General features: G+C 33.0%; 2 non-coding genes across 2 annotated transcripts; both read left to right on the top strand.

Annotated features, from left to right (window-relative positions):
• Positions 1–3791: 3791 nt before the first annotated feature.
• On the top strand, positions 3792–3884 carry LOC145161824 (small nucleolar RNA snoR1). Its single transcript, XR_013738696.1, has one exon. It is a non-coding gene; the product is annotated as a small nucleolar RNA snoR1 (small nucleolar RNA).
• Positions 3885–4037: 153 nt separating this feature from the next.
• LOC145161834 (small nucleolar RNA snoR77) lies at positions 4038–4162 on the top strand. Its single transcript, XR_013738707.1, has one exon. It is a non-coding gene; the product is annotated as a small nucleolar RNA snoR77 (small nucleolar RNA).
• Positions 4163–12322: the final 8160 nt, after the last annotated feature.

Genomic DNA, 12322 nt, shown 5'->3' with positions numbered 1-12322 from the left:
AGGTTCTTAATGACAACCTAAGGCATGAAGTCAACCATTAAGCACTTAATTCTTAAAGTCTCAAGTCCATAACTTTTAGATGGGTTTCCTACTTCTAAACCATCATAAATATCAGTGTTTTATGGACATGCATGTCCAATGCATGTCACTTCCAAATTAGGTCAAAATCATGGAAAAAGAGAGCTCACACTTGAGTGTGAGACCAAATATCCCAAGAAACCATAAACCTTGAACATATAACACCAAAAGAACGTCAAGGATCCATAAAGTTGCCAAATTTAGGGAATCACTTCCTTCAAACTCTCACAACATGAAGAATAAGGGACAAAGAACCAAGATCTAAAAGCATGCAACCTAAATTTTGGATCTTGAACACTTGCAAAGGCCCAAAAAATGTGCTTGCTGATGATGATGAGGATGGCTAAATGAAACAATGCACCAAATGAGCTTCCTTCTACTTCAAGATACCAAGAACACCATAAATTTCTTGAAAAGCTCAACAACGGAGGCTAGATCTTATTAGGGTTAGAAAAGAAGGTGTTGAAGGTTGAGGGAGAGCAAACCCTGACTCATACTTTCTTTATATAGGGCCTAAAGCCCAAAAAATTAGGGTTTTGTAACATTCTGATGATGAGGTATTCCCAATTTTAACCCTAAGTATGTAGAGTTATTGCATTTTAGCCCTTGTGCATGAGAAATCTTGCAAAATGGCCCATAGTGGCATTTTTGTAATTATTGAGGTGGGCTCACGTACGTTGGGTGTACCTAGCATACGCGGGGCGTACATGTCTGAGCCACAAACCCTAATTTTTAGGGTTTGGACCCTATTTAACCAACTTTATGGCCTCTAAACCTCATCAGCCTCCAACACCTCCATACGATCTTAGCAAACCCTAACTACCTGTTTGAGCACTTTTGACCCTTGTGTGTGTTTTTGGTGGTCTTAAAGGAGAAAAAAGGAAGTAGAACCTCCTTGGAAGCTTGAATGAGCTTTGGATCTGGGATATTCACCTATCTAGCAACCTATGAGAGGTATAAAGCTTTAAACTTGGCTTGTAATTCCTTAGATCTTGCTAAGTTCTTGATTCATGAGCATTTTGGTCCCAAGTCTTGACCTTTTGGAGTATGGCATGCTCTAACCCATTTAAACTGTACTTTTTCAGACATTTAGAAGCATAAAAATAGGGTATTGGCTATTAAATCTTCCCCATGCATGTGCTTGATGGTCTTAATGGGTTAAGAGGTTGGGGTTTCTAGCATTTAGCAATTTTTGGCCATGCAAGACCATAAAGTTGGAAATTTTATGGTCAAGAACGATATTTGGGACTTAGATTTGAAATTTGGACGTAAAAGATTAAGTATTAAGCACTTATTACGTTAAGAAGAAGTTCAGCTGTGTACGCTGGGCGTACCAATTGGTACGTTGCGCGTACACGGTCAAGCCCCGCTCCTGGTCAACTATCGAGTACACCCCGCGTTCTACTGAGTACGCCCAACGGAATCGGCTGGGCTGACTCGACTGAGTTGTCGACTTTGACCTTTGACTAATGTTGACCTAGGAGTGGTTTGGATATTTTAGGTCTTGGGATTGTTATCTAAGTTTAAGTCGCGATTCCGTTTAGGTGATCGGTAGTGCTGACTTTCGGAGTTGCGTTCTATTCAGCATTCACTTCGGACTTAGAGGTGAGTTTTCCTCATTGTACATCGGGGTCGAAGGCACCAGGGTCGGCCCAATGGATTGATATCCTGTAAGATACGAAGTTATGATATGTTAGGTATGTGATAGAACTGTTTGATTATCAGATAATTACTGAAATGTGTTAGATTGGTAGATCTGTAGGATTGCCTGTGATTACTGACTGTATAATTATCTCACTGCTGAATAAGTTTATTATCTGTTATATGTCGACATGTTACGTTGGGGTTGAGACTACTACTTAGTGCTGTCAGTCAACAGACCGGGGCAATCCAACCGGGAGGTTGTGGACCAGGACATTCCAACCAGGAGGTTCAGGGCCAAGGGTAATCCAACTGGGAGGTTGTGGACCCAATATGTGGTATGCAGGGCAATCAAACCGGGAGGTTGTGGGCCAAACATGCTAATTTATGTATTTTTATATGTGGTGTGAAGGTACTTTGGTGGAACTTAGTAAGCTTTGACTTACAGTTTCAGTTTATTGTTTCAGGTACTTCAGATGATTGCGGGAAAACGAAGGCGTGATCGTGCACATCTTCATGTTTTGTGTTATGTTTTGTGTTATTGGGTCTGGGAAAACTCTGATTTTGAATAATACTTTTGAAACAATGACACTTTTTGTAAACAATCTTGGTTAATGGTTGATTTTAAAATTTATTAAATTTCTATGATTTCTGGAGTGTTACAGTTTTGCCCTCAGACGGTTGCTACGACGCGAGGCACAAAATTCATCCACAATCTTTCTTGGCCATGCCACATCGTGAGGATGCCTATCCCACGTCATGACCAATAAAATAAATAAATTTGAATTAACTATACCTAAAATTTCAGATGTCACAACTATCTTCTCTCGTGACCAACGACACCACATCAAACATAAAAAAGCCAAACCCTACACCATCAATAATAATCTGCATACACACTATTGAGTCTATAATACATAACAATGTACACAATAATGCACTAATAGATACCATTTTCCACACCAAATCCTACGGCAACACAATAATGCACTAATAGATTCCATTTTCCCCATCTTAACTCATATTACCTTACTCATATATAATTTGAGTTTTATTGTAAAATACTAAAACTAGCAGAAAAGTTATTGGGGTGACAAGTAAAAGTGACTATCTCCGTCTCATATTTATTATCCACTTTTTATTTTTGAAGTCTTTATTCTTAAATTTTGACCTTAAATATTTTTCTTTTTTATATATAATACTTGATGCAAAATATACGAATGAATTGTGTTTTAAATGTCTTTTCATTATTAAAAGTCTTATCAAATAATACATAACACAAATAAAAATATTTAAAGTCAAAGTTGATAAATAAAGACTTCAAAAATCAAAAGTGGACAATAATTATGGGACAGATAAAATACTATTTTTGAGAAATTAAATATCTTTCTACCTATTGTTCATACCAATTATCTTACCATTTTTAAATGATGACAAGTGTAATAAAAATCTATTAATTTTATTAAATATGACAAGTGTCACAATCTTAAATGTATAGGAAGTTAATAAGAAAAAAAATTAGGAGAATATTTGATTTTTTATTTTTTTATTAAAAGCAAGTTGTTAGATTGAGTTTGGATCAACCTAAAAATTATTTTTGCTTATCTATTTAAATTTTATAGATAATTACTCTCGTAGATATAATTAAAAAGTTATAATGGTATAAATTTATAGACGTTGTTGGTTTTATTTTTAATTATCACGCATTGAGCCTTACCAAAGTTATTTTTTTAGGTTAGAGTTCCAAAAAGATTGATGGAGGTTTATTGGGCCTTACGACCCATTTGTGGAAAATGGACATTGTTTTTTTGGGTCCATTACAAAGCCAACATAAAATCTATAAATACGTTACCGTAAACGTTATTTCAAGTAAAACTGAGCCTGGAGCCCTAGATTAGTCATTGTCTCAGCCGCCTCCGGTTTCAACATTGATTTCATTTCAATTCGAGGTTTTAAACAGCTGAACTAGTTTCTTTCGAAGTTGTTTGTATCTGAACTCAGCTGAAGCTATCTTGATTTGTATTTTGTTTTGTGTTTTGATTTGTGATTTGTGATCGGTAACAATGTTTAAAGGCGAAGATGATTGATTGCTTATTCTGACACCTCTTGTATGAGAATGGCCTTTAAAAGCTGTTCATTGAGCACATAAAGCAACCTTCTGAGCCTTATTCTTGATAAATTTGTTTTCTGTCATTCTGCGTCTGTTGAAGGCTTGAAGCTATGTTTTCGTTCTTCTAAAATATCTTCCAGTGAGATGGATTTTGAATTTTCGTGTTCAGTTTTGTTACTTCATATTACATTTAATCGATCAGAAATTCAGGCAACCACCTTTTGTTTATCACTCAAATGGTAGGTGTTGTTCTGTTCGTAAATCAATATCTTTTGCTCTTCAGACTTGTTGAGTTTACTTCAATGAAGCTGGTCTAGTAAGCATAAGAACATATATTTACTTTATTTATTTTTATCTAAATACGTTGTTTTGTCAAGTTTTGCAGATTGTTTGTTTTAATCTTCCGTTTGTAGCATCAAGATTGAATTTTATAAGCTTTTGGAATCAGAAGAATACCGATAATTGTTTCAAAAGTATTAGGACGACAATCATTTAGCAAATTTAGTCGGTCGTAAGTATTACTTTTTGTGGAACAAATATCATAGAACGCAGGATTGAGCTGAATTTCGTAAACGGTGTAGGGTTGAATTTCGATTTGTGGTGAAGTGATTGATATAAGCAAATAACAGTATTATTTATTTAAGAAGCTTTGAGCTCTTCATTTATAAATTTTAAATATATTGGCTTATCACATACAATTCAAATTTTCTACTGTCCAAGTTGTGTTATAAGTACCCTTTTCAAATTTACTATTTTTTTATTTTTTTTTCTTTTGTTGTTTTTTTTTCTATTTTGTTTTTTTTGTTATTTTTAATTTTTTTTAATTTATATTATTATTATTATTATAAATTTCATACAAATGTTTAAATTTTATGTGAAATTTATAATAATAATATAATCGTACCTAATAAATAAGGATCCTTTTGTCAGATGTCCTTTTCTCTTTGATTTGGACAAATGACAATTTCTAAGCATTTTTTATTTAGTGTAATTTCCACATGTAAATTTCTGATTTGTTCCAGCAGATTTTAATTGGCATATCATTGAATTATTTATGGAAAATCAATCTCATAATAATCAGAATAAATGCCATAAATAATGCCTCGATATTTGCTTTCTTTCTAATGGCAAATCTATAAATTCGGTCTATATCTACTCTAATAAATGAAATTTTTTTTGTCATATATCATACTTTTATTGATTTTGGCTACATATCATTTTGAGTTTTTTTTAATTAAATTTTTTTTCATATAACGTTTTGTGGTTTTTTTTTATTTTATTAAATTTCACATTATATTTAAATGTAATAATTGCAATAAATATAATAATAAATGCATATCAATATCATTAATTGATATTTCTTATAATTTCAAAATTTCAAAATTCAAGCTTTATTAGATTCCTATTTTTATTTATCTAAATTTTTTAAAATGTTAAGAATTGCATAATTAAATTTTCTTTTAAATGAACATATGTAATACATGGGTCTTACACCTAGTAATAATAATAATAAATTAAAAAAGAATTAAAAACAACAAAAAAACAAAATAGGAAAAAAAACAAAAAAAAACAAAAGATAAAAAGTCAAATCAGAGGGTTGGAATTGGAAAAAGAAGGGATACTTTTAGAAACCCTATCTACAACACTAATCTATATCATTACCATATAGTGTAGACATTATTATTATCAAACTAATCATTTTCATTAATTAATATTTTTATTGCATTGTATTCAGAAAAAAAATTATTTTTTTTACTTTTCTAATATATATATATATATATATATAAAAGCTATTAAAAATATATGGTAGCCAATAATTAAAAAAATGTAGGTAAATGATGAACACAAAGGAAAAAAACGAGATAAATAAAAGAAATAAGTGGTAGCTCCTAATAAAATTTAGTCAAAACTATAAATTTAGTTATCCTCAAACTCTTTTTTTTTAATTTTTAAATATTACGATAAAATTCAATGAAATATTACATTTTATTTACTGCATATAATGGTATATTAGTCAAAAGAATAAAAACTGACGTGATTTAAAATTTATGATTTTTTGTTACATCATAATTTAGGAATTTCATTATAAATTGTATAGAGTTAAACTATCTTATAAAGTATAACATATTTAATATTTGTATAAAAAATAATTATAAATGTTAGACGTCACAAATAAAAATATAGTGGGTTAGAAAGGTGGGTATTAAAGAAAAACGCAAATGCATTGGTATTATGCTATTAAAAAAAGTGTGTAAATTATGAACACACAAAAGAAAAAGTTTCGGATTAAAAAAAAAGTCCGAGGTTTCAAGCAAGTCCCAATTAAATTTAGTCAAACGTCTAGACGATTGTGTAATGAGGATGTAATTAAAAAAACCCTTTAATCTAAAATCAGACTTGTGGTAAAGTAAGCTAAATTAGATTGGTGTGTGTGATAGGTTGGTGTGTATAAAGAAAATCCCACAATTTTTTACTTTCTAACATTTTTAGGGATTGGTTCTTTCATCATAATTTATTTATTTTTTCTGACAACTTAACTAAATCAAAACCTTTTTTATATAATACAAAAATAACATAAAATGATAAAATGATAGTATATTAGAAATTTAAAAACTGTTGACGGGAATACGGTGGAGACGAAGTTTGTAGATAAAAATGTTTGTATATTAAGTATTTGATATGTCATAACAATCACATAAAAAAAAGTTGGGATAAATGAGTATATAGAAAACTATACAAAATAATTTATCAATTTCCTTTATAGGGGGTGATTGGGATAACTTTTTAAAATAGCTTTTTAGCTTTTCAAAAAGCTAATAAGTTAAAAAATTGTTTGTGTAATTGAAAAGCAGCTTTTCTTATCCAAATACTTTTTAAAATCAGTTTTTCCTAAAACCATAAGCTAATAAGCACTTTTCTTAAAAATCGTTTTTGTGCTAAAAAAGCTAACCCAAACATGCCCATAATCTGGGTGTTTGATTTGCTACTTTTAAAACCTAAAGGAGGAAACATAAACAACAAAGTGTTACAAAGGGTTGATATGTATTGGTCATTAAAATTCCTTGCTACCAAACAAAATTAACGGTCAAATTGGTCACACTGGTTAAATTCATTGTTGCACTTCCTTTTTGAGATCGATGGTTCAAGTCTTGCAATAGAGATAGCTAGAATAATTGTCCTGCAATAGACATAACTAGAATAATTTAGAAGTAGTTTAATATATTTGCTCTTAAAAGAGGGTATAGCTATAGCTGTATACTCTATTGTGGCTTTCCAATGAGGGCCAAAACAAGTCATGGTCATATGCGATTGGAGGGTATAACTAACAATATTGTATACTCTATTATGGCTTTTCAATGAGGGCCAAATCAAGGCATGGGTTTATGACCAGTCTTGTTGGGTAAAGAAAGATTTTTTATTCTATTTGCTATATTTTAGGGGAAATTATACAAAGTGGTTTTGGGATAATTTGTGTGTTCCTAACATTTTTTTTTAACTTGGATAATCCCTAATATATGTTTTTGTTATGTCTTTGGTCATTGTCATATGTAAAAACACTACATTACCTATGTACATCTATTTTTGATAAATTAATACTTATATGTTATTTATTAAAAAAACTTTGATAATAAGTTGGGTCCCACCAACCCATTCCTATTCCACCCAAACTATCCCTTTGTTGCCCTCTTCTACCTTTCTTTACTCTGACTCTAATATCTTCTCCGACGACAATCTCACTGCAAAATTTGAACATTAAACCAAACCAAATTTGAACATTAAACGTCATGAACAAAGAAAGTTTGTTCATAGTAAATAGTAAAGAAAGTAACATGCAGAAAAGAAAGTAACATAGCAAATGTTTCGAGTGTTGATTTAAACGTTATGAACAAAGTTTGTGTCAAAATGTTGGTCAAAAGAGAAACAAAGAAGTGTGGGTCATGGACGGTTCTCGAGCATTTAATCCATTTAGAGATGCATAATTTAAACATTAAACAAAACCAAAGCCATTGAATCCTATCAATTTCTTATATACTTTCATGTAATTGAAGCAGATCTATATAAAATCCCAAGAAATTAAAAATGAAACTCAGAGAAATCCTAAAAATTCAAAACAAAACTCAAAAAACCAAACCCATCAAAATTGTTGTTGTGATATCCAGTGACGATGATATCCAATGGCGATGGTGTTGACGAGCATTGTAGTATGGCTAACCCAACGACAAGGAGAAAATAAGGGGGTAAATCCGAACCTGCAATGATGTCTAAAATCAAAACTAGCCCTAGTTTGAAACCCGAGTTTTTATTCGTCACGAGTGAATATGTGAATGGCGCCGACGAGGATAGAGGGCATCGATGGAGGTGCATTGATGATGTTGGAGGTCTCCAGCGAGGATTAAGGGTGGGAGAAGGTGAATGGTGCCAACGATGAAGGATTATTGCAAAAAATCGTCAACGGACGAGTATTCTTGAAGGGCGACTGCGATGGCTCTATGGTCTTGTGATTTAGGGTGCGACTGTGATGTCTCTATTCCCATATGTTTAGAGTATAGTTGCCAGGACATACTATTTACATTGCTACACCTTTTGATTCAGTACACATAAATAATCCTATCTCATCAATAAAGTTCGAAAAAATAATGAGAATTGTATAATGTTTTCATTTTTATTTACTTACTTTATTGATTTTTATTTAATATTAATATTTTTGCCTCTTTTTTTATATTATTCCTTAAGTCATCCTTTAGAATTTGACTCATTTTCTCATTGAGCGAAGGGTACAAAATAAATCAGATTGATTAAAAGCACTATGTGAAATATTCAGTTTTTTCCTCTTCCTTTATCCTATAGGTACAGTGTTTGAATGAACCGAGAACCTTTTCTTCGAATCGATATTATTCCATTCCAATTCCTTCCCAATACCTCTTAAGGAAAATCTCGAATTGGATCCTAAATTGATGGAATACGTTCGCAAGAATCAAACTCAAAGGAATTGATGGGGGCCCGCACAAGCGGTGAAGCATGTGGTTTAATTCAATGCAAAGTGAAGAACCTCAACAGGGCTTGACATGCCGTAAATCCTCTTAAAAGAGAGGGGTGCCTTCGGGAACGTGGACACCGGTGGTGCATGGCTGTCGTCAGCTCGTGTCATAAGGTGTAGGGTTAAGTCCCGTAACGAGCGCAACCCTCGTGTTTAGTTTCCATCATTGAGTTTGGAACCCTGAACAGGCTGTCGGTTATAAGTCGGAGGAAGGTGAGGATGACGTCAAGTTATCATGCTCTTTATTCCCTGGACGACAAATGTGCTACAATGGTCGGGACGGCTAGGTATCAGGTCTCGTATCGTCGAAACTCGTGCCTGCATTTACGTAGTATTCTCACCTGTATGGGGCCTCCAATACCTTCGCACTTCAGTTCCGAGATGCTACCCATGACTTGCTAGTATTCTCTAATCGGAGGAAAAATATGGAAATGAGTATTCCATATTGGTTAGTGTTTGGTTAAAATTCTAAGCAGATTCTATAAACATGTAAAGCTAGGTATATATGTGAATGATACGAAAAATGTTAGTATTAATTTGTACAAAGTTGTGAATAATGATTATGAGAATATGAAACAACGTTCGTTAGCAATACTGTAGACCTCATTAGGAGTAACTCTGTGCAGTAGATCTTTAAAGACAACGTTTTTCGTTTGATTGTGTATGTTCGGGTCGCTATTGTTTATGAGGATTTTTACAAAAGTTGGGGACGTGGCTCTAGATAGTGCTACGTAAAGTTGTCCGTGTGCAAAAACGGGTTGTGACAAATAGATGTCGATTCTGCGTAACGACTGTCTCTGGCTTTTGTTGATGGTCATGGCATAGCATAGTTTGACTGGGAACTGTTTTCGTGAAAAGGTGAATGGCATATCTGATGACTTATGTATGAATTTTATATGTGGTATATATATGCGTTTTCCGATGTAGGTGCCAGTTATTATGGTTGCTTCAATCACGGTTGGAAGCAACTGGGACACAATTAGGCGGGTACCATTACATAAACCCTTTGATTGATGTTTCTTAACAAGATTATAGGAGAGTTTACTCTAACTGTAAGCACGTGTAGTAATATTCATGCAAAGGTTAGTTGGTTTACGTATTCAACTGGGTAGAGGCCCTCCAAATCAGATGTGTGCTTTCCATTTGGTTGCATCATGTCTGTACTATTGTATGTCCTGCCGGATGTGTTGATCATTTGTAAAACATGAGTGTTTATGTCGCTGTCTACTTCATTTGTAGGACAAAAAAAATGCTCTTACAGAAAGGTGTACGGCGGTTGGTGTGACAACTGGAAAATTTTGGAACAAGCAGGTCTAAATTGTAACCGGGTACAAGTGAATTCACAACGTAATTTGTTGCAATAAAATTGTGAAAGCCAATAGGGCATCATTTGTATGATTATATATATATATATATATATATATATATATATATATATATAAATATATATAAAATGAAAACCATGTTTGTAATGGACCTTTGAAAAGTCAACAAGTGAGAGCAAATTGAGAAATTACCCTTTCCTTTAGAGATTTCGGCCTAAGACCACCACCCTTGTAATTTCGGTTAGCCTTAGGACCGAAATCACCTTGGGATTTCGGTTTTGCTTTAGGACCGAAATCACATGTGATTTCGGTTAAGGCATAGGCCGAAATCACATATGATTTGGTGATTCCATGTGGTTTTCGGTGGGTAAGGCAGGGAAGGAAAGTTGACTTTATGATTGGATAGTTCCCCATTTTCCCATACAGATTAATACCCACCAATTTCATTTCCCTTTCCTGTTAACTCCATTTTCTCTCAAGAAAAATCAAGTCCAAGCTTCCAAGTTCAAAAATCTCCAAGTTTATCCTTAGAGTTTTGGATAAGATCATTTCCAAGGAAGTTCATCAACCACATTCAAGTGTTTAGGCTTGGAAATCTTCACACCATCTCTTCAAACAACCCATAAATCCACTCAAGGTGAGTTCATACCCCCACATTTTCAAGTTTTTCATGTTTTAGGGGGGGGGGGGATATAAGTAAAACTTGGTTTACCACACAAATACTTGCAATATTTCACCTTTATGTTGAAAATAAGATATTATTTGCATGAGTTATGGTTGTTACTAGCTTTTATACAAATATTTGTGTTATGTTAGTTTTCAAATACAAAACTAACAAAAACAAAATACAATCCATGTTATAAAATCATAAGATAAATTATGATTTGTAAAACTACAAGGTTTTTGGAAGCTTTTTACCAAAAGTATAGATTTTCTAACAAAAAGGAGTACATTCTAGTTATTTCACTATTTTGTGGGTTACCACCCAAAAATATGATGTTTGACCTTACATTTTGACACTAAACAAGATAACAAATTTGTATTTATATAAAAGAATATATAAATAGTCTCAACAAACAAACAAGATAAACTATAATTGGTATAGTTTGGGAGTCACAAACACTACACTATTATTTCAGAAGAAACAAATAATTATTTAAAGGTATAATTATTTCATTTACCAGAAAAAGGAGTTTTCAGTTCAGGTAAATCGATTGATACTGGTTGTGAGACATTTGGCTTCACCGTACCTACCAGAGTACACATACTAAGACCTGTATCATAACCAGAGTCTCTTGTAGGGAGAGCGTGACACTTGTGTATAGATATATACGGGATTGACAACCCCGCACCTCAAGTGTTAGCTACAGTTAGACCGGCCAGTCTAGGGTGACAAATGTCATAAACAGTTCCAACGTCCGAAGCACGTCGTTCAGGCAACTAGTCGCATTAGCATGGTTATAATAACTCACATAGGGTATCGACAACACATTTGATTTACGGGATTTCATACATTTAAGTAGTTTTATATAAAGATAAATCTTCATAACACTACTTTTTCAGTACAACATTACTTACATTTTTAGTCTTTGGATTAAGACTTACAACTCATTTATAAAAAAAATATTGGATTTTCTAGAAGTATACACTATCATTTTACACGAAACATTTACAAATCCTTCTCATACAAAACGCTTATAAACTCACCAACTTAATTGTTGACACTTTTTCAAAATCACTTGTATTCTCAGGAAATCAGTAAACAGGTAACCACAAGAGTTTTTGGTGGATGGGACGTCGTCGCATCACGTTATTTACTTTTGATATATGCATTTGATATCATGTAAACAATGTTTTGAGCACAATGTAAACTTATTAAATATTCAATACAATGGTTGTAATGCTTTGATCACTATTATTCAATTGTTATGATACTGTACATAAAGTCATCCGCCCTCAGATGTTTCCGCCGTTCTGGTTTGGGGGTGTGACTTGGCTTATTGAGCATGTTATTTCCGTAAACAAAACTTATAAGGGTTTGTAGAGAGTTGGGACCAGGTGATATTAAGAGTGAATCTGGAATCCGTATCTAACTTTTGTCCCGTGGATCGTCTTTGTCAGGTGCACCTA

Source organism: Lactuca virosa, chromosome 2 (assembly GCF_052849685.1).
Source record: "Lactuca virosa cultivar CGN04683 chromosome 2, Lactuca_virosa_CGN04683_v6, whole genome shotgun sequence".
In the NCBI taxonomy this organism is placed as follows: Eukaryota; Viridiplantae; Streptophyta; class Magnoliopsida; order Asterales; family Asteraceae; genus Lactuca; species Lactuca virosa.
The sequence above is the reverse complement of the archived record's forward strand: the minus strand, read 5'-3'. Positions and strand labels throughout refer to the sequence as shown.